Consider the following 24,800-nt stretch of genomic DNA (forward strand, 5'->3'; position numbering starts at 1 on the left):
CTCTAGGGGTAGGAACAACATGTTTAGGGACTTTGGATCCCTTAGATTATGGACATTTCATGCTCAATGCTGTAAGGCACAAAAATGTCTATAACACTTGGTCGAACTCAGTGAGGCAAGTGTCATGGAGGAAGATTCTGGAAGCTTCCATTGTCTTTCCACCTTGCGGAATGGCACTGCCATTTGTCATTTCCCACTTAGCGCACCCTGGTAGTTCATTTAGGTGCGTTGCAACGCACCTAGCTAGTGTACTGGGGTGCTGTGCAACGCAGGTAACTAGTGGAGCAGCTGAAATGATCCTAATTTGACTGATTCTGAGCAGTTTCTGGTGGAGAACTTCTGGGAGAAGCTGTAATTGGTTGACCTTGTTCCTTTAGGGGCAGGAACAACACTTTTAGGGACTTTGGATCACTTGGTTTATGGACATTTCATGCTTAGAGCTGTAAGGCACAAAAATGTCTATAACAACTATAGATTTCACCGGTCCAGTTAATACAGCTTAGAGGATAGCTTCGAAGAGTTAGACAAAAAAATTGGTCGTCACATTGAATGTCATCCAAGATACGAATTATCTCATTCTCAAAGCTACGGATTTGCTGACTGCAAACAACTTCGTCCATTTACGGAGCACTGCTTCGTCGAAGGTAAATAATAACATTGTTAGACACCATGTTATACATCAATGTGGCGAAGACCAAATACAAAGTATAAGAATTGAATGCATTTTTATTCACAATGATACATATTTATAATAAATTAGAGTGACCCTTGGTTTCATATTCCAAATGGTATCTTGGAATCCCTTTGATTGTTCAACTTCCACACCTTTACCTTTAGCAGATTAGGTGTCCAACATTCCTCCCCTTAATCTAAAGGCATGTGTATGAGTCCATGAAGATAGTTGTAATACAAAATGTACAAAAATATCCATGGCAACACTATGCTGAATGTGCTCTCTGAAATGTTGGGATAAGGGGGTGGTTTAATAATGACCACCAACACTGGAACGCTTCATGCAGTTCCTAGAACTCTTCCAAGTCTGGAAAGAAGCTGAAGACTTATGCTAGAGGAAGTGTCCCTAATGCTTTAGAGAGGAAGACCTTCAACATGGAAAGGGGAGGTCTACAACCTATGGTGGTTTAAGGATGACGACGAACTCTGGAATGCTTAATGTAATTCCTAGAACTCTTCCAAAAATGGCAAGAAGCTGAAGTCTTCTGCTAGAGGAAGTGTCTGCATTTCTTTGAAGAGGGAGAAGCTCAACCTAAAAAGGGAGGTCTCATCCTGCATATATGGTTGAAGGCTGACCACCAACCAATGGCATGGTCAGGTGCATCTTTGTCTCTGGCTAAAACTCTGAATCTGGTATGGCAAGTTGTGGCTTAGGCTCTCTTGATGTGGATTTGAATCTTGTATATGATTGTCACTTCCTCCCTTGTCAGATACAAGGTTAGAAGATGAAGAGATCAACTGCAAGACTTTTCAATATTCAAGAACAAATCTTTTTGTATGAGAGAAATATCATCTTGGTTGTTGAAGCCCATTACCAAGAAGCTATCCATCCAAGATGAATCTTTGTTCTTGCAGGAGGCTTGTTTTTTAAGTATCTGTGTGAAGAATGAGTACGTTGACCACAATGCTTGCACAGATGAAGATCAAAACAATGATATTTCACATGGCCAACTTTATCACAATGTTGGCATTTAAAATCCTGTTGTTGTTGTTGTGGAAGGGCAGAAACTGGAACATATGAAGGTGTACCGTCATGAAGGAATCCAACACTTAGAAACTGAATGGCCTTTGAGTAATATGGAATATGAAATGACACATCCTTTTCATATCCAAGACCAATTTTTTGTTTGTTATAGACAAGATCTTCTTAAGGTTTGATGATAGGCTTGGGAAGTGTATACTGAATTTATGCTTCTGCAATCAAATTTGCTCTTGTATTGGGTTCAGTGATTTGAACAATTTCTGGTTGCTGCTTATAGTCAACTTTGGACTCATAAATGGGATTATTCAAAACAAAAACAAGTTCAGAATCATGACTATGTTGTTGTAGCTCCTTTTGTTGTAGTAGAGATTCAATCTGCAAAAAATATATCTTTTCTTGTGCATTTTGTAGATAGATTTGAATATATGTGAAAGTGTATTTGTTGACTTTAACTATTCTTTTAGTATTATACATGATTAGAGTTCTCAATAAATCTAACAAAGGGTTAATATGAGCCATGTTGGTAACCCCACGCTTCAACAATCAACGAATCACATAATAATAAGGAAGATAAATACTCACTGGCTATGTCTTCAAGAAAATATCATCACTTAAGGATGTAGGCTCTTCAAATGTGCCTCCATACATCATATGGCCATCAAAACAATATATACTCTAGCATACCATATGGCTCAATTCAAAAAATAATTTTGCACCATGCTCCATATATTAAAACTTCAATGCACTTTATGGGCTATATTATTGGCTTTTATAGAAAATACAACAAGCACCACTCACACTCTAAGTTATTTATATCAATTTTATGCATTGACATGTCATGGTTCAGCCTCAACCAATGCATATGAAGAGCGAAAAAAAAAGAAATGATAATTTTAGCATCAACTGACTCTTAATAATGAAATGACACTCTATAAACACACCCAAATCTTTCACTGTAAAGAGCCTTCATGAATTAAGGACAACAAGGAGGCAAAAACTTACTGATACCAGAACAAATCGAATTTCAATGATGTCACAATTTTGTGATTTCATTAATCGACCCAGATTCGAATGATTGTCATCCAATGTGAAATGTATGCCTAGACTCACATGTCCACAATGCGAGAGAGATGATTGTATCGATTTCGTCTGCTAATTTCGTCATGGCTCCTCGTAGGATTTTAATCCTATTTATTTTATTTTATTTGCAAAATATGGATAAATGGGATGGAGGTCCGAAAGACTTGGTCGATTGAGGGGTAAAAATGATGATTTGGGCAAAATGTGGCCTCAGATCGAAATGTAGGAGCCGGAACGATTTTTGGAGAAGAGGGGTTGCAATGGCTGGAGGGTGTTCTGCCTCATAAATTGACAGTAGGGAATGTGAGCTTACTGAAAGGATGCTGAACAGTTCTAAATTCAGCGACTTCAGCCAACCGATGGTTTGGAGGAAACTGGTGGTGTGAGGATTGGTGGTTTGGAGGAAACCGGGGTGTGAGGACTGGTGGTAGGAGGCGGTATTATGAGATACCAACAGTCTGTCGTCTGATATATCTCATTCCGTTCTGAAGCTCTTGCGACTAATGCTGGGGTCCACCTCGAATTTTCTTATGCAAGCTTACTAATCTGCCGGTCCAGGGTTGAACCCACCTTCAACGCCTTCAAAATGTGAAGGCCTACAAATTTACCACATCCAAATATGTCTCAGCACCAGATCTATTTCGGTTGCACTGCGCCTGGATTCGATCTTATCTTCAATTAACGTTGATTCCACTCCTACAGCGGTTTATCCTTTGCCATTCGTTTGGGGTTCCAATGCTTTACCAAAACTGGGGTTTAATTCTGATGGCCCATTTCTTGATCAGTGTTGATTTTTGACTCACACTCCACTCTTGCAGAGGCCCTTGACCATCTCTCTAATACACAACAACACTCACTTTCATTTCCCAAGAACTAACTCTCATAAAATCTATTATGAAACTCATAAACTCTCATAAACTCATATCGTGCACAATGGTTTACAAAGGCCACGCATCAGGGCTCAAACGTTTGGGCATGATTCAACATGTTACTTGTTTCCTGTCAACAGATGAAATGGTCCCTGCAATTTCTCAAGGGGAAATAGGAATAGATTGTAGAAGTAATGACGATAATATGGCAGTTATCTTGCTACCCTTAATCACAAAGAAACAATGTTAGTAGTATATGAATTTATCATATCTCTTCAAGTGACAGGTATGAGAAGTGGCATGCATAGCTATTTGAGGGCACAAAAAAAAAAACTTTGGAGAGAGGGCATTACTATGCGCAGGACAAAATGCTCACCTACAAAATCATAGAATAAGAGTGCTCATAACTGATAAGGGGATGAAAACATACCAATGCCTGAGATTTTTCAATATCGTGGGTGTGCCAAAATTTTAATAGGAACACATATATGACAGAATGGAGAAAACGTTTTGACAAGCGCAAAGAGGAAAAAGAGAAGGGAGACTAACTCTTAAGACATAAATGTTTTTACTTGACAGAGAGAATAATAATGTAACTTGTGTTGGTGAAGAAATTATATATATATATTTTATTCGCTACTCACATAAATTGACAACGCTTCTCTCTACATTTGCCTACATTTACATGAACGAGTCTGCTCATAACAGAGGAAGAGTAGTGCTTCAAGTTTGACAGATTGGCTCTGGCCAACTAAAGCGACAATGAACAACTAAGAGATAAACACTCAGGTAATAATGATAAATATTATGAGCACAAATAGAGAACGCTCATTACAACGCCATAAACCAAAGAACTCAACATAGTCAGAGAACGTTGAGTGTAATGGCACACAAGTAAAATAATTGGTTTACCAAAAGAGCGCCTAGGTGGAGCGCATATAGCTGACATGCCAAACAGAGAAATAACAATCAAATTTTGGAAAATACGCAGAGCTGACAAGCTATGAAAAATGTCCAAGCCTGGCCTCGCTCTGATACCATGTTAGACATGAGAGTGGTGAAGATCAAATACGAAGGATAAGCATTGAATGCATTATTATTCACAATGATACATATTTATAATACATTGGAGTGACCCTTGGTTTCATATTCCAAGTGGTCTCTTGGACTCCCTTTGACTGTTCAACTTCCACACCTTAACCTTTATCATATTAGGTGTCCAAAAAACATCTAATTAAGTGTTTCTCGATTTATTATGTGGCGATTGGTCAATGGGGTCATTTTTCAATAGTGGTGGCACACTCTTTTTTTTTTCCATCTCTCACCAAAATTCAATTATGCCAAAGAAGAACAAGTATTTCAGGCCATGTCCAAGTAATAGGGGTACTTGATCTAATAGTAAATTTGTAGGGGTAGCTACTAAGTGATTTGATATAACAGTAAAGATGTAGGGATAGGTATTGGGTGAACTTGATGGAATATTCCTGTTGCTTGGGTAGAGTTTTTGATGGAGTTCTCAATAATGATTCTCTTGAGTTCAGTAATGTTTCCCTTGAGTTTAAAGGAAAATAAAGCTACGCGTTTAATTCGAGAAATAAATCACAATGGGGTATTTTTATTGTGTTCATTTTTTAACCTTCTAATTATTTGACATACTACAATGTTAAGATGGACATGGTTTGCAAGGGTTCTTGATTCACTGGTGTGTTTGGTGGAGTGTCAAGTTTTGAGCTAGGGTTTTATTTTTGTTTGGTCTATCACACCATATAGAATGTTAAGAACTCATGAGCCTGGGTGTAAGTCCTGTACAATTTTGACACAATAGACGCTCCTCAGATCCGACATTTAACTCCATTTGTGTTTGTATCCATAGAAGAAACCTAAAAAAGAAAAGGATAAATATAATAGAATAGATAGAAAAAAATTTAAGCTCCACAACACCAATTGGTCTATGAGACAAAAGACGTACTTTTGATTATACTATTCCTATACAAAAATATGAAAATCAGATGATATTCCAAATGCTGATGGAATTATGCCAAATCTCTCTTTTAGTTTTCAGATTTGATCAAGCTTCTTTTGGATGGAAAAGAAGAAAAGAGAAGGAGGAAGAGAGGTGATATCCCAAATGTTACCAGCCTGTCTTGGATTCAAATTGAAATTTGAATTATGGTTTACAGGGAAGAATTGTGCCCAATATCTCTTATAGTTTGATCAAGTGTCCTTCCAGTAAGCGTTGAGTAGTATCCACCTTTAAAGAGGCATATGCTTCCACCTATCGTTTAATTTTGTATGGTATCTTTCATGATCTCTTTAAAGAATTATCGTTTAACTGATTTAGATGAAATGGGAAGAAAAAAACCGTTGTCTATATTATTGGGGGTAAATGGGGTTCCGATGTTAGGATCTTTATAATTATGTCTTTATGTCAATTTATTTAGATACAAGCTCCTATGGAAATGGATTATTATTTCACATTGGTATATGGATGCTACAAGATGCTACAAAATTCTAACCAAAAGTAGTTGAATTGACTTGTTGACTTGCATGCTTCAGTTCATATGTGATCAATGGTAAGAAAAGGAATATGGCAGTTACTCAATTTTAGCTAGCAGATGCTCGAAGGTATTTTCCTTGCTGGGATGAACCTTCTTACAAGGTACAATATTAAAAATACCCATGTGTTTGATGTTGAAGTAGTAGTTTTTGTAAGTGTTAACGTGATAAATTTGTTAGCTAAAAAGGTAATAATGGAAATGTAATAAAAGGCATATGCAATGAGAGTGGAAACATAGTAAACATGTGGTTTCCTTGTAAATTGAAGTTGAAGGGAGCATCCACCTTTGTCCTCATGAATTGTATCGTGATATGAAAGAGTTGGTCATCTCATTCTCTTTTCTCTCGGGGAGGCTACTCATGTCCTCAATAATTTTGTCTACATTTTATTTCCTCTCTTTTGGTTTCTTGAATCCATACCTAGCATGATCTTCTTCTTAGGATCCCTTTACAATTCCTTGTATTCAATGTAGGATGTGGTTCCAAGTCTTTTTCTTTGGTGTTATTGTCTATGGTTATAATGGTTGCAATTTTTCCTTGGATCCTTGCACTTAAGAATAGGGGTCACATTTTCATTGCCTTTCCCTTCCACCTGTTTTCTTTTTTTTTCCAAAGAAAAAATCGAACTTTTTATAACAAAATAAAAAGTTACATAGTATACGCTGAAGCATTTTGTTTGCTGTATGATTTGAAAATCATAGAGCTCTATAGGAAGTGCCTGCCATTCCTGTCCAAAACCATGAGCAAGAGAAATACCCCTGATCTGAAAACGTGAGCCTCCTCATATTGAGGAAAACATCCCCGGTCTCCAGATCAACCAAAAGAAAAATATATAGTTTTTTCATATGTCTGAACATCTCCATGGAAAGGTAAAAACAGTGCATCTATTTCCCGGGTCTCCTCATCGAGGAAAACAACCCAAACAGGAAATAGATACATATGTCATGCAACATCTGAAATCAGTTAGATAATAAGAGGAACAAAAAGATAAAACTCATAACAGTTGAAAACAAAATCAGGCTTTACATAGCTTGAAGAGTCCAAAGAGTAAACAGATTAAGAGTAAGGAGTTTGATCCAACACACAAATCTCTCCATGGTCCTCCTCCACTATTCTCCAATGGCCCATATCTTGTTGTAGACCCTCTTTAGAAAGTCTGTTTGCTATATCATTGCGCTCCTTGTAGATGTGGCAGAGAGAAAAGACATTAAAGGAAAGCTTTAACTGCTGAATCTCTTCTAATAAAGGTAACAAAATATAGTTTTGACATCTGCTTTGCCCATTGAACCATTTAATAACATTCATAGAATCCCCAAAGATCTAAACTGTGAAGATGTTACTATGGATAAGCCAGCATAAAAGCAATTTTAGAGCAGACAATTCCGCAAAATTATTTGTACCAGTGCCTAAACCCACAGAGGCTTTCAGGTTCTGATTTTTATTTATATGAATGACCAGCGCTGCTCTTGTTCTATTGTTCTAGGATGCCCCATCAAAATATGCCCGAGGAATACCATACTTAATTTGATCCTTTCTAACCTGTCTGGGAATCCTCTCCTCTTCCGGTTCGGGAATGTTTGTGTAAATAGAAGTGCATTGTATTGCAATAGCCTCAAAAGGGGTGTCCTTATCCAAAAAAATGCTCCTGTTCCTGGCTATCCAGATGCCCCATGCGATGATGGGGGGTAAATTCCACAAAGTCCCCTCTAGATATAGATGCCACCATTTATGCCAAACATCAGAAAAAATTTCCCCTTCCCAGACTACATTCTTCTGGATGAGCTTCCCAACCTCCAGCCACACTTTTTTAACAATAGGACAATCTATAAATAGATGCCTAATTGTTTCGGATTCATTTTTACAAAGCGAACATCTTCCCGGTCCTGACTTATATCTAGTTTGAAGGATGTCCCATGTTGGAACCTTTCACTTGAGAATGCACCAGAAGAAAAGTTTGGCTTTAGCAGGGCATTTTAACTTCCACAAATGCTTGGCCCACCATTCCGGATTCCCCCAACCTTTCTTTGACATAAGGAATTTATACCCAAATTTTGGGGTATAGGATCCAGATTCTGCATGGGCCCACACCAATTGATCCAGTCTATCTTTCAGTCTCACATTTGACCTGGAGAGTTCTTGGGTGTAGGCCTTCCAATCATTCCACCAATGGGGCAGAAGATCCAACTCCTCTCCTGATTGCCATGCTTGACCCCAAATTGTTGAGTGACCATGTTTCTCTACCTGGTTAAGAAAATGAATTCCTTTGGATTCGAGATGCCTGATAAGGTCCGGGGATAAAGAAAAATTTTCATTACATCCCACCTAGGGGTCTTTTCCTATTCGAAGATTCGCCCCGTTTCCAATCTGCCAAGATAGACCTTGCTCAATAATCTTAAAAGCATCTATGGTAGCCTTCCAGACCACAGAAACATTCCCTCCTTTCTTATTTGGATTTCTTATCCAGTCTTCTAGAGGGACAGGGTCAATGTATTTCCTTTTCACCACTTTCGTCCAGAGATTTCCCATTTTAATTATTCTCCACCCTGATTTTGCTGCCAGTGAAGGTCCAAAAGCTGTGAGGTCTTTTATTCCCCACCCTCCCTAGTCTTTTGGCCTTGCCACTTTCTCCCAAGCAACCCAAGGAAGCACTGAATCTTCCTTTGATCCTGCCCAGAGAAATCTGCTACAAATCCTTCTTATCTTCTCCAGAATGCCTTTAGGAACCCATGTCAAGGCTACCCAGTAAACCGGAATTGCTAAGAGAACTAATTTGATTAGGGTCAGCCTTCCTGCTCTTGAAAGCCACTTGAAACTCTAGTGAGTAATTATGGCTTCTATTTTTGCTAGTAGCCAGTTCCAGTCCTGTTTCCTATAAGCATTCAGTTTCAACCAAAACCCCAGATACTTAAAAGGATCATCGAGTTTGTGCACATCAAAGGGTAGGACTATTGAAATTTGGGCTATCTCCTGCCTATTAAATCCTTCCAGAATCAGTTGTGATTTCCTATAGTTCACTTGCATTCCTGTGGCTTTCATGAAAAGATCTAGAATCCTCTTGAGTTCCTTTATTTCAAATATGTTCCCATTGCTGAATAGTAAGATGTCATCTACAAAGAGTAAATGAGAAATGAACATATTGACTGCCACTTCCAAACCTCTTATGGCTCCATCCCTTTTAGCCTTCAGTACTAATTGGCTCAGACCTTTAGCAACCAGTAGGAAGAGCAAGGGCGACAGAGGGCATCCTTGTCTTAATCCTCTTTGCCCTTTGAAAAAGGAGGAGGCTGCTCCATTTATCAGGACCACGAAACTAACACTTGTGATGCAACCCATAATCCAGTTGATAAAGTCGATTTTGAAACCCAGGTGTGTTAGTAACATCCTGATGTAGGTCTAGCTGATTCTGTCAGAAGCTTTTGATAGATCAATTTTCACCACTGCCCCTTTCCTTTTCATCTATTTAACGCATATGGATTGTCCCATGAGCAACCCCAATGTCCTCATGGATCTGTCGGGCATCCAAAAACCCAAACTATTCATTTGAAATACATCTTGAGAGAATCGACTTTATTCGGACTGCTATCACTTTTGCAATGATTTTGTAAATGCAGTTACAAAGTGATATAGGCCTAAATTCTTCAAAGGAGCCTGGGTCTTCTTTTTTGGGTATAAGAGGTATAAAAGTTGAGTTGAAAGGAGGATAGACAGCACCTTTCCTCCTGGATTCTTCGACCACCTCCGTTAATTTTGATCCAATTTGGTTGAAGAAATGTTGGAAAAGTTCTATTGCCCACACAACCGGGCCTGGGCTCTTATCTTTAGCCATTGATTTAATGGCGCTTTCGACCTCCTCCTTTGTGACTTTTCCCATCATCTCCTCTGCTTCTCCCTCCTCCACATATCGAGGAAAACATTGGGCCGTTCTGATTACCTCTGCTAACGTTACCTCCCCTTGATCAGTGAAGAACTTCTGGAAATGGCTTCTCCCCAGGAGAGAGAGAGATTCGAAAGTGTTTGCTTCTCTGCCCTCTTCATCCTTTAGGTTCCAGATGGTATTCGAGTTCTTCCTCCCTTTGGCATAATTGTGGAAAAATTTTGTGTTTTCATCCCCTGCATTCGGCCAAATTTCTCTACTTTTCAACCTCCATTCCTCCTCTCTTGCTAGCAGAATTTTACTTTGTTGACCTTCCAACGACAGTATTCTGTCCTTTTTCTCCTAAGTTTCATAGCCATCAGAATCAGGGCTTTCCAGATCTTGGAGTTCTATGCCAATTTCATTTAATTCTTCATTCTGTATTTGCTTCCTAGCCTTTGACCACTCCACTGTTGCTTTTTTCAGTCTCTTAAGATTTTCCATGAAAAGGAAGCTCTTATCCTTAGTGGAGTTCCTACTTGGACTTCTCCAGGTTTCTCTAAAGAGTTTATTGAAAGAGTCCTCCTACAACCAAGTGGGATTGAACTTAAAAGGTGTTGCCAGCTTATGTGGAGGCTTGGAAAGCTCAAGAAGGATAGGAAAGTGATCCAAGTTTCCTCCCTCTCCCACCCATTGACAGAAAGCCAGAATCCTTGAAGCTAAATCTTCACGAAGAAGAAAACGATCCAATCTTTTTGCAATTCTAACTTCATCCGTTCGACAGTTCCTCCAAGTGGGTCTTAACTTTAATAGATTTACATCCATTAGATTATGGGAGTTGAGTGAACTCATAAAAAAAATCTGATAGCAAGTCTTCTCTGGCTGATGGTCCCCAGGTTTCAGCATTTCCAATAGAAAAATTGAGATCTCTGCCTACCACCAAGTTTTGGTTCCTCATCACCGATTTGGAGAGGAGGGCATTCTAGAATGAAACTCTCCCTTGGCATGGGCCATAAATGTTTACAATCGTCAGAGGAAATCCTAAGTCGGAGGATAGGACTTCCATACCCAACGCATGCCCCACCCCCCATAGGTTAATCAATTTCAACCTTCCTACCCTGATGCCCATGGCAAGACCTCCCGAGTGTCCTATGGAGTCCATTGCCTAAAAATTCCAACCTAGGAGAAGAGAGTTTAATGTTGATGAAACTTCCTCACTCCTACCTAAAGTTTCTTGCAGCATGGGGACATCAGCGTTATATCGATGGAACATATCTTTGAGAGCCAGTTTTTGGGTTTACTGGCTAAACCCCTATAGTTCTAGGAAAGGAAGATCATTTTATAACCTCCACACAAGGTTTCACAGCTCTAAGAACCCCAGAGATAGACATTTGTTTCTCGTCTGCCACATCCATCTTCGCTTTCACCTGAGCTTTTGACAGGTTAGACTTTCTACCCTGAGTTTTCCACCTGGAGCTGAAGGTCAAACCCATACCTAAACCCCCTACTGGCTCCAGGGAAATCGGTTTTTTGTCATGAGAATGGAGGTTATAATGTTTTGAACCTGGAAGTGGAACAATTCTCTCTTCACTTTTCTTAGCCGGAACCCCTTCACAGTTCAGATCTAATTTGGGGATGGAAGTAATGATGCTATCGACTTGTGCATGTTCAGCAGATATTGGACAATTACTAATAAGAGCACTAGAATTGAAGCTTGCATCTTTAATTGCTAATGATGGAGATAAGGATGGATTACTTGAGTACAAGCACATACCCTTTGTGTCTTCAAAGAGGGTTGCGGCCAGAGCTTAAGAGGAGTCCTGGACAAACTTCTCGGGCTCTTGTGGCTGTACAGGTGTGCCCTCCCGAGCTGAAACCTCCTGATGAGCCTGCTCCATAATCTTTTCCTCCTTACTCCTGTCCAATTCCATGGGATCCAGCTCCTGAACCTCATCTAACCCCGAGGGCCTTTCCTTCTCTGCTTCCAAAGAATCCACCTCGGCTTTCTTCTGTTTCCGCCTGCGTCGAAATCCCAGAGAACAGTCCCTTGCTAGATGGCCATACACATGACATCTATGACATTTTAAGGGTAGATTTTCATAGTCCAAAGGCTAATCAAAGATGTAGTCTTTATATTGGATTTTAATTTTTTCCACAAGTCCTTCTCTGGGATTCAAACTTACCAAAATCCGAGCCATTGCCTTGTCCCTAGTTTGAAGAAAAGACATATCTGTTTCCAAGTATGATCTGAGGTGGTTCACTATGGATCTGAAGACTGAATCCACTCATAAGAAAGGTGGTAAACCTGGTACGCACACCCAAACAGGGATGACCTCGAACTTCTCTCGCTACGCATCGAACAAGGGTGTCCAACACTTGAACATTACAAGGTAGCTGCCGAAAGCCCAGTTCTTGCCCAGCACCCAATCCGCCGCTTCCTTTTCCTCAAATTTAACCATGAACCAACCTTTCTTCAAGACTGTAACCTGGAAACCTTTGTCTGGAGCCGACTGCCATTTTTGCAAGGCCCAATTTTGAATAAATTGAGCAGAATCTTTCTTACCCCTTGCTTGTCCCACCAAAGTACGCTTAGCCACCTCAATGGCATCCTCTATCTGAACATCCACTCTCAAAATGAGATTCGCTGTAGGCTCTTTTTTCTTTATGATTTTCTGCTTCTTCCTTTTTTCCCCTGTCTGCCTCTTGCTTGAAACCTCCTCCCTGATTTGGGTGACTGCAGCACCATTTGTTGCTTCTTCCTGCTGCGGGGACGAGTTCTCGCCTAAGGTAGGGTTTCCTCTTTCAACTTTGTCTGCTGAACTCCTGCTTCCCGATCCTCTCGCTAGCCCTTCTGAAAACCCCAAGTCCCTTGGCTGTTCGGGAAGGCCTCCTCCATTTTCATTTTCAGGGGCTTCCCTTTTGTGGCCCGAACCCCAGCCAAACCCTATGCCAACCTTCCCAAATGCCAACCTAGGGTTTGACAGATCTCTGGCAAGTATGGTTCTATCAGCAGCCGACGACTACTCTTCCTTGGAAAACCCTAAATCTGCTTTAAGACCACCTCCCGGGCTATTCCAGTACAAATTCCTCAACCTGCAATTGAAAACAATGTCCTCAAGACCTCCAGAATAAAAGTGCTCAGGTGAGAGGGGTTTTACAGTACTTACTTGGAGATATTGCTGTGAATCCGCCTGAGAGTAAATATCCTCCTAGGATATCGGCTCCTGAGGGTCGGGAAATGCTGTAGCTCCTTGACTGTTCAACACGGCCAGCCCCAAACTTTCCTCCAGAAGGCCTATCTCTTTCCTATTTCTCCAAGTCACTTCCGAACCAGATTTAGAGTTCCCATGGCGTCCAGCTGGCCCGAAGAATCGTTCAATATTCTATGCAGTTAATTCCTTTCCCCATACTGACAGAATGTCTTTCGACTCGGGATCGAGATCGATGGCTTCGCTGGGTTTGACCATGATTAAACAAATTGCAGCAGGTTAATGCGATGTCTGCAAACGGTCTGTTCCCTCCTTCGTTGATAAGGAGTAGCCTAGAGCAACCCGGAGACGGTGACAGTGCAAGGATAACCGGGAAGCAAACCCTCGATAGTCTTCCTGCTGCCATATTCAGAGGGGGGGCATTTGTAGCCCATGTTTCTAGGCTCCTTACCTACGACCTTCCAGCTGTACCCATTTGGAGCCACTTCGTTCCACTTGCTCTCCTGCTGCCTCACTGTTGTCCTCCTCCCGTACACACATGTCACTGTCACATGCTCTAAGCTCCTGCCTGCAGAGCCTTAAGCCCTTGGCCCTGCCTTCCGTAGCCAAAACCCTAGCTCCCTTGACCAAACCCTCCGCGCTCCTCTAGAATGCTCCACCTATTTTCTTGTTCAATGCACATTGCTTGTTTGTTTTCTTTGAATCACATAGTTGTGCTTTCTTCTTATCTCTCTCTAGGTAGTGTGCTTGTAGAAAAGTACACAAGTGTTTTCAATGGATATAGGCTGGAAGAGAATCAAATCCCATTTCCTGTAACCTTCCCACATTAGAGTCAAGTAACAATCAAATGAAGGCATTGACTTTTTTTTATGTATTTTATATCTATAAACTTTGAATCTGATTTGTTTCAGGAACATATTAATTCATATTTAAAACCTTCCTGTCATGAGAAGGTATCAATCAAGTAGGACGTCGAAAAAAATTGACCTTAATGAGGTCCTCAAACAATTCCTACAATATCAATATTTTTCTTGTTGTGATATCTTGGGTAGAGAAAAGAACCTATTTGCAAAAGAAAAAACCATATATTACTTGTGTTCAATCTCTGTATATGGTGTATTCTTAGGCATGTTTTTAAGATGTTCCTCTTCCTTTACCAATGCACACTGTAGCCTGGTTAAACTATATATTCTTTCATTCAACATCAATTTATGCAAGATAAATGTCACACATTATTCTTTCCCATTTCTCAACATGCTACAAATAATAAATTGAAAGTCACATAAAACCAAGAGTAAACCCTTTTCTAACAAGAAAAAAACAATAAAGTAGTGCCTCTAATAAAACTTCACACCTCATAAATTACTCTACCATGTGCTTAGGCTAAAGGTGAGATTGCCAAATCTAAAGACATGACCATTAGTCTGTATATGTGTGTCTCATGTGGGATCATATTGGATTTAAGGGTATCACTATATTGGTTCTCTTGTCTCTCTCTTTCCGCATTTGTCGCTTTAGTGTTATTATTCTTCTCTTTCTTCAATTCCTGCCACTTACCATCAATATTAAGTCCCTCTTCTAAAAATCAAATAACATACAATGCTAAGTATATTACATGAATACAATGAACACTGGAATATAAACTAAGATAGACTATAAAGTATATATATAGCATATACCTCAATATCAACTATGTCAATGCAATTTTTCCCGTGAAACGTAAGAAACTCGAACAAGTTTTCCTTAGCTGGGTGATAGTTTCCACTGTGTGGCTAGATGACCAGTATACACAAAGCAAATAAAATGTCACCATAAAAAAGAACACCTTATAAAATTAGTATTCAACCTTTAGGAAAAGCTTACACAAAAACATGTCATCTAAGTTACATGCTAAAAAGTTCAGGCTATAGATAACTTGGGAAAAAATATGGAAAGAAAAAGACAACATATGATAAATAATGTATGATAGTTGGCTGGAAAATTGCATCATAAAAGAAATCATTTCTCATATGGTTACCCATACATGTGGGTGGGTAACATGCCCTAATATGCCATAATCCTTAGGGTCCATAGGAAGTAAAACTCATGCTAACATAATGATTGATTGCTTGCATCTTGGCCTTGCCTCTCCTTTGTGAGTCCACAAATTAAAAATAATTTCATCCTTGACTAGTTGTACTCCATAGTATCCTTTTCGCATGATATCTCGACATACCTACCAAAAATGTCAGAAATGCAAAACAAATGGAAATTTGGAATTGTTTCTAAAACTATGTCATTTACACCCCCTTCCAATGTATCTAACCAAATGCACCCACTTGATTTTCATCATTCATATTCATTTACATCCTGAAAAATATATGTTTCAAAAACCAAGACAACCCCAATATATCTGAATCCTAGAACTCGTCCATATTTTCCACAAACCATAGGAATTAATACTCTCTTACGATCAACCGACTAGTCTTAATATATATATTTTTTATTCTTTCCATTCCGAGTCGATGCACATAAAGTGATATTCTATTAGTTGGCCAACAATTTGTCATTAAAAGCAACAATTTCATCATTTTTCATGAAAAGCCTCCATGCAACCTTTTATTATTTTCCCTAACAAAGCAACTCTTGCATTATTATATTAGAGAGCATGTTTCATGTGCTATAACAAATATGAATTGCAAGATATTATGAATACTATAAAAAAAACTAGAGTTAATATTACTACAAATGTATAATGAAAAAGAAGTGGTGGACACCATAACAGACATGTAAAATTGAGCTCTGAAATTCTTTGCTTCACTCTTCTGACACATGTTAGCAAAATCCTTGTAAACAATTCCTTCTTTCTGAGCCCAATTTTCAAGGGATTGATGGGATGTAACAACAAAAGCCACATAGTAACTGTGGAATGGATTCATATGTAACATGATATTGTCCAAATAATGGCACACTGCCAAAGTTGCTTCCACTAGCACAAAGGAAATGTCTTGGGATGTGGCAGCTGGAAAAATACCGGAAAACTTACAAATATGAAATATTTTGGTAAGAATAATCAATACCTTACCTAAAGAGACATATTCCCCACGTTGAAGTTTAACGATGTCCTTTTTACAATCAATAACCTCTAGGTGACCATCATCATGAAATCTCCTCATATGATTAGTATAGAACCATCACATTCCTCTCTCATCCACCTTCTCCAACAGAAAATAATGTAGGAGTGTAAACCATCTATATAATTATTATTATTTTCAATTAAGTTAAAGCCCTGATGTCCAATCACCTTGTAGGACCCATTAGTTTTCTCTTTGTTCTTGAAATATGGATAACCCAATAAAGAGTTGAAAGCATCATGTTTAGAGAGGTATCCTACATCATAAGTACATCCTAATTTTAAGAGAATATATATAATCAACTACATAATCCTAAAAAAATTGCCGTAATGCACTTAGAATATACAAATATAGTGAATAGATAATCGAGAATACTGCACCTGCTCACTGTGACCTTAAGGAAAATTCACAACACGGCTCCCAACAATGGGTAAGGACACAAGTGGCTCAACACATGCATGCCATAGCTCCAAATTGATACTCCTCTTTTCCCTTGATTAGAATTTTAATTAAATTATTATAATCTTTACCATCTCTTAATTGTTAATGCTAAATACTAATGATGCTACATGAACCTGATTTTCAGATTGAAAAATTTTATGTTCCAAAACAATATGTGAAGAAATACTAATAAATACATTAATGCACTAAAAAAATTGTAGGTTTTGGTGAGGCAATGAATTATTTTTTTCCTAAAGTGTTTTCCAAAAGGGAAAATGATCAAGAACAAATATTCAATATCCATGATATTACATGAAAACTAGGACAAAAGGAAAACATCCAACAATCTCACCATGATTACAATTGAAGTCCTAGAAAACAAAGAAAAAAATGTCTTGAGCCCTATGGAACTATATTTCTCAGTATGAATCCCATGCGTCATTTAGGACTTAAACACCTACATTGTTGATGGATTCCTAGTGATAGTTATGTCAAAATAAAATTTTAGCCCACATGCAGTAGCATAGCATTTGAACCATTTGGAGTTCTATCAAAGATATTTGACTTTAGCTACTGCAGTGATAATGATATAAGTCATTTGGAGTACTACATCTGAATATTAACTTGAATAGTTGAGTAGAAAGAAGTATTATGAGTCATTCAGAGTACTGAATACAGAACCTACTTATAGTGAACAATCTTAGCTACTCATACTCCTATTTTCTTTGGAACTGAATTGTATTTTAGCCAGTTTTGTAGAATGAATTATTTAATATATTGTTAATGATCCTAATATACCTGGAATTGAGATGGACATAAGTAAGATAAAGCAAGAAATAAAGAAAATCTAGATAAAATCCTTAGTTCCCCAAGGGAGTTCATAATACACCCACTTAACATATAAGGGGTTCTATGATCATCCTCTTAAGAATGGCACTAATGACTTTGTAGGACACATCACATTGTCATAGGAAAAAAGGATAACAATGGTGTCGAGCAACATTGTTTAGAATCTCGAGAGGAATGGAGAAAAAGCAGTGCCAATGATTGAGTCTCAAAATAGTTTGAGAGAAATAATACAAACATCAAATAGTATATTGTTAAAAGCACTCACATTTCTCCAAAAAAAAGGTTGCATTTGCTTGCCCTTGTAAACAATAAAGATTGAGAAGTAACAATAAAAATTAGAACCATTACCCATGTTGTAAAATTATTTTGAATTTTACTTTTATTGTCTAAAAAAATGAAAAAGAAAAGGAAAAAAAAGAAAGAAAGAAAGATTTTTTATTTTATATATCTATATATATATATATATATATATATATATAAAGAAAAAAAAAAGGTAAAAAAGGTATTTAAAAAAAAAATAGAAAAAGTGATGAAAAACCCTTAGAAAAAAATTAATATGCAAATTAGCTCAAATGTTGCATTAGATATTAAATAAATTGGTTTTAATTAGTTAAATCATGAATTTTAATCATGATTAGTTTAAGTTGTTAATAAAGTTATTTTTGACATGACAATTTTTTGTCGTATGTAATAAATGATCGCGCTATAATCAAGAGCTGTAATCTATCCCACCTAGATCGAGGGTTCCCAATGACTTCAGATCCCCTTTGCCCCTTTGACAATTAATCAAAGGGGGAGTCCGAAAAGTGGATTCTATCAATCCCGCTTTATCAACATGTCACCCCTCATCGATTTCAGATCCCCCTCTGCCTAAACTGCTTACAACTCACCCGCCCTCTGAAATCGGCCTTCCTCCTTCCCGCCTCATAACAACTATAAACCCTACCTCCTCCACTTCAATCCGCTCCCGCCAAGTGTCACATCCCTTGTACCTATCATTTTACCGTTAAGTATCCGTGCTAAGATATAATCATTTCCAAATTAATGACTTCACTCCATTAAACGAACAGTTTCAACGGTCAATGATCTCACCTATAAAACAAAAGAAAACCTCCTTCAACTGTCCTTTTCTCTACTATTCCATGACACTAAACGCCTGAAACTACTACTGCAACCAAGAATCGAGCCAAAACAATTTTCAACCAACCAACTCTCAGGTAATTATAGTCCTCTGTCCTCTGCTTCATTTCTTTTCAAAATGTCTTTAAAGGATAAATCAAAAGCCACAGAGAAAAACCCTATGCTCCCCCCTGTAATTGACGTAGACCACCATCCTTCAGTAGATCAACATTATAAATTTTTTGAAACCAATTGTGATTTTAATCTATAAGAACTCCACAATTGGTTAAAGCAAAAATTTGTTGACCTCGTCGACGAATTGAGTTTGTGGGAATCCTTCCTACCTCAATTCGTCTTTCAAGCATGCTTCAGTCTTGGTTTACTTGTTTTTATTTCATCAAGCAGATACGTTTCAATTTCCACTACAAAACCTGAATGAATAGGGAAATGTATAGTCTGTGATTTATTGGACTTCCTTGGTAAGGAGGAATACCAATGAATTCACATTCAGTGATTATGTAGACCAGTTTTTGTGCAGAGTTTCTTGCCTACTTAATAGTGATGTTGAACCTAGAATTGGACCTAAGATTAAGAGAATTCTACATCTTAGAGAATAAACAAAGACAGGTGACTGATACCTATATCAGAATTACATTGATATTAGAGTGTATGGATGTGAATTGCCTCCATATAAATTGCCTAAATTTGTTCCTATAAGAATTTTTTCATTAGAGTATATTAAGAAAATGATAAATATGGATGAGCTGCACTTTGTGTCAGCCAAAAAAAAGAAATCTTAGTTTAAAATCAAAACACAAGTTGGGCCTTTCATTTGTAATGTTAGGACAACATCAAAAGAAGTAGATCTTATCCTTAAACAAATGAAATTTAAACTCAGTTTCACTTGGTCATATGATCATTTAGGAATTACCTCAAAGTTGAGAGTAGAGAAGAAAACTACTCCCTATACTGACACTTCTAGGCCTGAAATTGTGCAATATATGAATCAATATGAATGGTAATAAAATACATTGCATGAGGCAGAGTAATAAGTACTTTCTTCATCACAGATTCCAATGCCACAGGAAAAGTGGTTATAGAAGACATTCAATATCGCTCATTCATGTTGATAAACAGTCTAGGTTGTTTATCTTTTCTGGATTTGTCTTTGTAATCTCTGAAGAGCCAATAATTAGCGTCTTACTGTCCTTGCAATCTCAAGAAAGTGCTCCACCATATAACTTTCTGTAAATCCTTTGTAATTGGTTTTCCTGGAAGTCAAGGAGGTTTAATATTGAAGGGACATGGCCTTGTCTCATCATGGACAACCACAAGATTGAGATTCTTTATACCTTATCACTGCAAACTGATAACACGGAGGATGAGGTTGACACAATCTCAATTGACAACACAGACGATGAGGTTGAGATAGTCTCCCAATGGGTCTCCCACATATTGAAATGCTTTCCCCTTGAAAAGTCTAAAGCTTACATGCTCCAGGTGGTTTCTCTCGGCCCCAACTTGCCATTGGGTCTCCCACATATTGAAACGCTTGCCCCTTGAAAAGTCTAAAGCTTACATGCCCCAGCTGGTTGCTATCGGCCCCAACTTGCCAAATATGAAACCTTAAAAAAAAAAGCTCCTTGACATAGTAACCGATAGAGCTGGCTCTCCTGCCTCCCTTCATGAAGCTGGTTGAGGACATGACGTATCAATGCACTAAGATACGACAATGGTATAAGTTCTTCCAGATTTGTCCCAACATTGACAAAGAACTTACCTCGATATTGGCTCGAGATGGCTTATTCCTTTTCCAATTCTTAAGGTGTGGTTTTTTAATGAATGTTTTAAGATTTTGTCAAACAATTTTCATTCTTATAACTTATAAGTATACATTTTTTTTAACGTTCTTAATTTTGTTTAAAGATATTTTGGAGTTTAAGAATCTGATTGGATTGTAGATTTTTCAATATTTCAGAAATCTAATAGAAAGTAAAGAAGTAGCCCAGTCAAACTCTATAAATGAAATTTCCAAAATATTTCAAAATATGCACTTAAGAGGAAGATGTGATGGTGAGGTAGTTTGAAATGGGCGGTCCTTTCTTAACATGTAAATAGTTGAAGTCTAATTCTTGGAACTATTAAGCTCTTTGTGTGCAACAAAAGGAGTTGGATCTTGTTTGATTTTTTTATTTATTATCTATAATCTTTTGTTTAAATGAAATAAGCTAGGTAAATAAATAGTTTTTGTTTTTATTTTGTATATTTAGGAAGATCTTCAACCGGAATTGGGACTGTGATCAAGCAACTCGCTTCTTTTTTCATCAAAACGAGCTACCATCAGCAGTTGAGGAAGATATTACGAAGTTCAAAAATCAAACGACTATGTTTGCGGCTGTGCAAGCAGATATTATGAACCTAGAAAATCAGATACCCATGCTAGCACAGATCTTGATCTCAAGTTGATTCTACGACACGTTTGGCACACTCTCTCCCCTTTTCTGTACAAACGTGATAGGATGGAATCACATGTATTAGCCAGGGCCTCGTTGAGACCGGATTCACATCTTTTAGGGTTTGGGTATGAAAATATCATTCGTTCTTCTGATTCCACTGGTCCTATTGAACATAACCATATGTGGAAGAGAAGGAGGTACATCGCGCTCCCATCAGTGGTGGAACTCCGAAGAAAAGGAGTGAAGTTGGCTGCACACGTAGAGCATCTCAACGAAATTCGTCTCGATGACAGAAGCTACACTTTTCACTTACCCACGATTGAAGTGGACGAGATAACAAAATCTATCATGAGAAATTTGTTTCGGTGGCATTCGAGGCATTTGTTTGCAAAAGGGAAACAAAATCGCTGATGTGATGAAGAAGTGGCCAGTGTGTCGAACGAAATGCAGGAAGGAATGGGGGAGAGTGAATATGAACCAATCACTTCCTCTATGGATGATGTCATAACATTCTACGCAAATTATGAATATATAATGATATGTGTTAGATCTAAAGGAAAAGTATTTCTCAAGGGCATGGCTTGAAATATCTTTTTTCTGGTCATAAGAAAAAACGGAAAAGTATTTCCCGAGGGCATGGCTGGCAATATCTTTTTTCTTTTTCATAAGGAAAAAAACGCTTTCAATGAAAAGAGAATACAAAAATAAGAGATCAATCTCACCTAAATCATCATTCACTCATGAATCTTGTTGGGCATACCTAAAGTTTTGACAAAATTATACAAAATCTCTCCATTTATCTTCATAATATAGACCTATCTATAATAGCATATATATCATAATAATAAGTGCGACCAAAAAATCTTACATATGTTCCAACTTTCATTAAATTGATAAAGACATAAGGTTGTCACATGGCAATTTCATTAAAAAAAACATTGTCCCATAGGATATAAGCAAAAATAGCCCAAATTTGCATCTTAAAAGAAATCAATGTTGTCAGCATTTACCAAGGAATCCTCAAAAAAGTTGCAAATTAGAATTTCCCTGGATCTTTAGAAATGCCTCTCTTTGATAGAAGATCCACAACTTGATTTTGCTCCTTATAAATATGCCGAAAAGAAATATATTGGAAAGAACAAACCATATTATGAATGTGTCACATCCAGTTTGATAGGATAAGAGGATTAAACTGTGTATAATTCACTACCCACTTAATAATTCCTTTTGCATCACCATGAACTTGTAGTGTCTCCAAGCCTAATGATTTTGTGCAAATGAGAATCCCCCATAAAGCTATAATTTCTACTCTTCTATTTATACCATATCCGTCCTCCCACTAGAACTGATAATATCTACTTGATTCTAACACGATAATAACACCACACCCACATTTCCTTTGAAGCCAAGCTCCATCAAAAAACCTTGTCGGAAGATCTTTTCAAATGTCCTTCTACCTTATCACCCTCTTGTAGGAACTCTTCTTTGCGAGCTTAATTTCTACATAGTATACCACTAATTTAATAATAACGTCCGTGATAATGGCCACTTCCTAATCAAACATGTATGAATTCCTACTGCGCCAAAAGGACTAGATAATGTAGAAAGGTAGGGTTCTATGTTCCTTTTGAGTTTTGAACTTGTTTTAGGATGCCTCCAAAGAAATATTGTCCCATGCAGCAACAATGTTTAAAGCGTCCAAAATCCCATCCCATACAACCATAGCAAAATGACATCTCCGTAATAGGTGATTCACATCCTCCACTTGTAGGTTGTGGAGTCTAATTATCTTCATGATTGTTCAAAGGTTTTTGGTTTCAGTTGTGTTAGATCCTTGTTCCTAATGGGGCAGGAACACCACCCATTTAATCGGGGGCTCGAGGCCATTGCCCCCAAAACTAAAAATAGATGAATTTTTGCCTTGTAAAATATTGTAATTTCATAGTCAATCTATGTCATTCATTACGTGGATGATCTAAAGGTAGAACTTATGTTAATTTAGGGTTTTTTGCCTTAGAAGGCAACACTTAGTTTATATGAGGGTATTGTATTGCATCTATGTATTATGATTTTGAGCGAGAAAGATAGAGGAAATTGTGTGAAAGCGAAGAAGGAATTATAGCAGATTCGTTGTGGGTTGTATCTCTTCATTTTGATGGATAATATAAGTGGAAGGACTGGTTGTTTCTCCATGGATGTAGCCCAAATTTGGTGAACCATGTATATCTGTGTTTCGCTTGTTTTATGCATTTCTGTATTTTTATTTCCATAATATTTTGTATATTTCATTGCTCCATTAATTAATTTTTAACAACTGGTATCAAAATCGAATGTCTATTTGGATGATAAACTCATAGGAGAGAAGGGTTTCTAGTTCGAGTAGGAGAAATTGCGAAAGATGGTAGGTTTAAGGTCAAGAAATTTAACGGCCAAAACTACCAACTATGGAAGATGTAGATGGAAGATTATCTGTATCAGAAAAATCTGTACTTACCATTGATTGGAAAATCAAAGAAGTCAAACACTATGATGGACCGATTATGGGATATTCTTAATAGAAAGACATTAGGAACAATACAACTATGTCTCGTGGCATCGATGGATTTCAAAATTTCAAAAGAAGCAACAACAAAATGTTGAATGATGACATTGGCCAAACTATATGAAAAACCCTCAGCCTCAAATAAGGTATTTCTTATGAAGCGTCTATTTAATATGAATATTTGAGAAGGTGGATTTGTTGTTGATCATTTAAATGAATTTAACACAGTTACTAGTGAATTAAGTTATGTAGGGGTAAATTTTGATGATGAAGTTAGAACTCTATTATTTCTGTGGTCATTGCCAGAAAGTTGGAATGGGTTAGTTATGGCTATTAGTAACTATGTCTCTTAATCTAGTACTTTAAAGTTTGATAATATTGTTGGTGTCATCCTTAGGAAAAAGCTCTGGTGGGACATCAGGTAATGCTTTAACTATAGAGACTAGGGGAAGAAAAATGGAAAGAGGAAGTAGCCAAGGAAATCAAAGTAAGTCAAGAGCAGTCAGATTCAAATTCAGATCAGGGATAGTGTTCTGGAAATGCAGGAATAAATGACACAAGAAGAAAGATTGCAAATCTCGGAAGGGAAAAGAAGGAGATGGAAAAAAAGAGAACAATCATTAAGCGAATGTGACAAGTGATGTGTTGTAAAATTCTCACATTATTTCATTAGAAAATATTATTAATGATTCTTGGGTGGTAGATTCAGGGGCCTCATTCCATGCTACACCTGATAGGAAACATTTGCATGACTATGTTTAAGGAGATTTTGGACAAGTTCGTCTGGGTGATGATAAAACATATAAAATCGTTGGAATGGGTAAGGTTTTTATAAAAGAACAAAATGGAAACTAATGGATATTGAAGGAGGGAAGGCATGTTTCAGATTTGAAGAAAAATCTAATTTCAATAGTGAAGTTAGGCGATAAAGGTTGTGTAACTACATTCACTAACAAAACCTAGAAGTTCACTAAAGGAGCCTTAGTAATAGAAAAAGGA

General features: G+C 37.6%; 1 pseudogene; it reads left to right on the forward strand.

The window, feature by feature from the left end:
- Positions 1 to 20,123: 20,123 nt before the first annotated feature.
- The window catches only part of LOC149227031 (uncharacterized), a 29,213-nt pseudogene continuing 24,536 nt past the window's right edge, over positions 20,124 to 24,800 (forward strand).

This window comes from Pinus tabuliformis, chromosome J (genome assembly GCF_031772625.1).
Source record: "Pinus tabuliformis cultivar Carrire ecotype Pingquan chromosome J, CPIR1, whole genome shotgun sequence".
Lineage (NCBI taxonomy): Eukaryota > Viridiplantae > Streptophyta > Pinopsida > Pinales > Pinaceae > Pinus > Pinus tabuliformis.